This window comes from Eschrichtius robustus, chromosome 1 (genome assembly GCF_028021215.1).
Source record: "Eschrichtius robustus isolate mEscRob2 chromosome 1, mEscRob2.pri, whole genome shotgun sequence".
NCBI classification, from domain to species: domain Eukaryota; kingdom Metazoa; phylum Chordata; class Mammalia; order Artiodactyla; family Eschrichtiidae; genus Eschrichtius; species Eschrichtius robustus.
Window position 1 is genome coordinate 191,391,671 of NC_090824.1, and position 4,912 is coordinate 191,396,582.

Consider the following 4,912-nt stretch of genomic DNA (forward strand, 5'->3'; position numbering starts at 1 on the left):
AAGAAGGATGCTGTGTCATTTTTCCCCCTTAGTATTCTGTATCTTAAAGAGATAGTCTATAGAGGGCTTCCCTTCCCTGGTGGCGCAGTGGTTGAGAATCTGCCTGCCAATGCAGGGGACACGGGTTCGAGCCCTGGTCTGGGAAGATCCCACATGCCGCGGAGCAACTAGGCCCGTGCGCCACAATTACTGAGCCTGCGCGTCTGGAGCCTGTGCTCCGCGACAAGAGAGGCCGCGACAGTGAGAGGCCCGCGCACCGCGATGAAGAGTGGCCCCCACTTGCCACAACTAGAGAAAGCCCTCGCACAGAAACGAAGACCCAACACAGCCATAAATAAAATTAAATAAATAAATAAATAAATAAATAAATAAATAAATAAATAAATAAAGAGATAGTCTATAATTTTTATCTGTTATTAAAGCAATGATTTCTCACAAACAGGTTAATTTTCCAAAGGAGGTTGGTTACTGTAAGGTCTTCTATTAGTGGATAATTCAGATTGTTTCTATTACAGCTTATTGTTTGGAGTTACTTCATTAGTGTTTATAATATGCTGCCTGGAATGCCCTGTTCCTCAAGATGAACCCACCAGAACTATTGACTTGGCAGCCAGCTGCTTTTTAAAACTAATGTACAAATGAGATAAGAATAATCAACTTAAATATTTACTTGAATACTTTCCAGAATAATTACGGAAAGTCTCAAACCAGAATAACAAAATGTGAAGAGCAATTGTAGATACATTTTGCTCTCACATACTTCTGAAGACAAAGGACAGAAAATGCTAATATAATGGTCTTCATCACTGTCACAATATTGTTTAGAATATTTTAGAATACATATCTTGTGCGTAGATACATATTTCTGTTAACCTGTTTTCCAGAGGAAGTTTTAATTTTGCTTCTGCATTTTTAAAAATAGGCTCAGAGCTCCAAATGGTAAGAGAAGAACTGTTAGAATGAGGCGTGCCAGTGTGATGGTCCCTGATGGATATTTGCTAGGATATTTGATGGATATCTGTCACAAATATTTCAGAACTTGGTCCATATTAGGGCCAAAGACCAGGAGCTTATTAGTTATAAACTGTCATTAAAATATCCTTCCCCTTCAACCTAAAGTAACCCAATTGAATGTTTGTGTGTCATTATCTTGCAGCTTATGAGACCCATAGTGTCTCTTATCCCCAAATTCTGATCTGGAATATTACTTGGAATTTCACATTATCTTCTTTTTTAATATCAAGGGAAGTCTTGCAATGCCCCCCTATGGAGGGGAGTCACGAAGAGTCACTGTAGGATGAAAGTGTCTGGAACAACCCTCACTCTCTACTTAGAGAAAGTGAGGACACCCTTTCACTACCTCGCCATTTCTCACCTCCAGGGGAAACCATTGCCAAGATCTGGTGAGTAGGAGTCGCATAGAAAAGTGAAAGGAATACAAATCGTCCTCACCCTTCTCTTCACGGCTTGCAGAGGTGCACCCAGGGCCAGGATGCACTTGGACTGTTATGGGCTCCTTTGACACTGGAAAGAGAAATTGAATCAGAGCAGATTTCAAAGTAAGGAAGTGAACAGCAGGTAGCTTTGATCTGACCTTCAGGAGGGAGAGATTAAAGGAGAATCTGATGTTTTCCTTGTGTTGTGTCACCCTGGTCAGTAAAAGAAAGAGCACCCAGTTCTGGGGCAGAGCCTCAGTGGGGAGGCTGCCTTGGCCGTGGTAGTTGCAGTCTGAGGTCAAGCGAGTATTGCCCCATTTTAATGATAAGGAGTCGGAAGGAGCTCAGCTGAATACCATGGATTTGAGTTTTTATTCTGTTGGATGTGGGAAGTGAAAGAGAGGAAGCCTTCTAGGAACTTTTCTTAAACATGGTAACTCTCTTCCCATGAAGCAGCCTTCTTGATCAGTGATTGAAACATATACCATTTACATTTCCTAGGTTGGAGGTTTGAAGCTTTGAAGGCAGGCATTGACTTCTCCTCTCTAACTATGAAAGACCTAGATGGCAACTTCTTCCAATAGAAGGATGTTTCGTTCACATTGAAAATCTGTTGTTTAGTGTAGCCCCCTTCATTAATGATCTTCTGAATAATTTGCTGCAGCTTCTACATCAGCACTTGCTGCCATACCTTGTACTTTTAAGTTATGGAGACAGCTCCTTTCCTTAAACCTTGTGAACCAACCTCTGCTAGCTTCAAACTTTTTTTCTGCAGCTTCCTCATCTCTCTCAGCCTTCACAGAACTGAACAGAGTTAGGGACTTGCTCTGGATTAGGCTTTGGCTTAAGGAAATGTTTTGCTGGTTTGATCTTCTATCCAGACCACTGAAACTTTCTCCACATCAGCAATAAGGCTGTTTCATTTTCCTATTACTCGTGTGTTCACTGGAATAGCACTTTTGATTTCCTTCGAGAACTTTTCCTTTGCTTTCACAACTTGGCTAACTGTTTGGCCCAAGAAGCCTAGCTTTTAGCTTTTTTTTTTTTTTTTGGCCTATCTTCGCTTTTGACATGTCTTCCTCACTAAGCTTAGTCATTTCTAGAATAAGAGACTAACTTTTATTAAAAGTGAGTGGCTACTTTTGCAGACCCAGCAGGTTTAAGGGAATGTGGGTGTTCAAGGTTATGAATTGTGTCTACTCGGATAACTTCAATCTCAGGTCTCAGAATCTCACTGATTCCTTATTTGGACCCTCCCACTGGCATATGAAACCTGGCAGGACTGGGAACTTTCTCTGAAGCTTTATTACTTTTAAAATTAAATCCTGAGCCTGGTTCTCTGCTCTATTTGCCCTCTAGCTATAGGACAATCATATCAAGAAGATCCACTGGCTTTCATATTTTGCCTGAATTAGTAATTAACCCCCTTAGGTCTGATATTATCTCTTTGAACAAATCGTTGGTGCTTAGCAACAGCTACCAAGTTCCCCAATTCTTACACTTATCATTTCCCTTACACTGGCTATACTGCATCAGCCAGCAGATCTCCTTTCACTCTTCTTCCCTCTTGGTTTACATTTTGAAAATTTAAAGCGTTAGACTGCTACAGCCCAGCAATAATTATCCATGCACCACGTGCTTCAAGTGACAAGGACCCCATTGCCAGGCAGGCAGGTCCAAAATCACATTTTAGAGTCTGTTTCCTAAGAGCGCTCCTGGCATCAGGGAACAGAACATGAGACGAACAGGTCAGCTGTTCTGTGGAGGCGGGGGTGTGCTCCCTGGTCCTCCCTTCAGGACTGAGACGCTCATTCCCTCAGTTGCCGAGATCAGTGCCTGCTGGTGGTTCCAAAGGGAGTCCCTTCCAAGGATGCTCCCTTTCTGGGAAAGGAAAAAAAGGTATGCCTCACCCAAACTTCTGGGCCCTTGTCAGCAGCAGCCTGCATTCAATAATGGCAATTCCATGTGGATCCAGGGACAAAGGCCCAGATCCCTTGCTTCAGTTGAGGTCAACTATGGAAGGCTACCTCTGCTCTGAACTCCCTGTGGGACTGGGTAAATCTTCGGGGGCAGCTGCATCACAGTTCAGCTCCTTCCGTCACTCTTACTCCCTTAAAGATATTGCTGCTCAGGCTTTCCCTGATGGTGCAGTGGTTAAGAACCCACCTGCCAATGCAGGGGACACGGGTTCGAGCCCTGGTCCGGGAAGATCCCACATGCTGCGGAGCAACTAAGCCCGTGCGCCACAACTACTAAGCCTGCACTCTAGAGCCCGAGAGCCACAACTACTGAGCCCGCGTGCCACACCTACTGAAGCCCGTGTGCCTAGAGCCCATGCTCCACAACAAGAGAAGACAATGCAATGAGAAGCCCACGCACCGCAATGAAGAGTAGCCCCCGCAACTAGAGAAAGCCAGCATGCAGAAACGAAGACCCAACACAGCCAAACATAAATAAAATAAATAAATTTATTTTTTTTAAAAAATATATTGCTGCTCAGAACACTTAACCAATATAGCTCCTGTACTCAAATATCTGCATCCCATCGATACAGACCTAAGACATGTGTGTTAACTTTGTGGGGAAATACTCTGAAGAAATAGAGCCATAAGGAGATGAGGAAGGCAGGACTGGACAAAAGAGAAGTTGACCTATAGTGCATGTTCAAAGGTAGCTTCAGGCACGCCTATGGGGATGCTTGAAAGAGCTGGAATGGCCCTAAATTGTTGTAAAGGAGTGAGGCCGGTCACTGGCCATGGTCTGTCCCCTAGGAGAGGTCACAAACTTGAGTGAGGCCGTTCCTGCATTTGGGAACACCTTCCAATGAGGGACACAGCTGTGGGTCATCAGAGACACGCATCTCTAAAAGCTCCTAGAAGCTCGGGGATGAGGCCACTGGCATCAAAGGGGATTTGGGAAGAGTACCACAATATTCACTATGGTGTGTGAACGTGTGCATTTTAATGTTTCTATATTAGCTAACGAAATATTAAAATGTATATAAATTATCAAAGATTATAACTCAGTATCAGTTTCTCTGCCCTTAAGATCTGTACATATTCACAAGCACCCCATCGTAGTACTTGAGAAAAAATCCAGCGATCTCAACGACATTTCTTGGGAAGGAGTGGAGTGTGTTCGCTTGCTTAGTTATGGTTCTGATCTGACTTCTGAGCCATCTCACCATGCCATACGTAAGGGTTAATTTTATGTGTCAATTTGTTTAGTCCACGGCACTCAGATAATGGGTTGAACGCCAGTCTAGATGCTGCTGTGAAGGCATTTTTCTAGACGAGATTAACATATAAACCAGTAGACTCTGAGTAAAGTAAATCATCCTCCACAGTATGGCTAGGCCTCATCTAATTGGTTGAAGAACTTAAAAGAGAAACATTGAGGTCCTCTGAGGAAGAGGGGATTTTGCCTCCAGATGGCCTTCAGGCTCCAGAGGCAACATTTCTCCTGTCCTAGGTCTC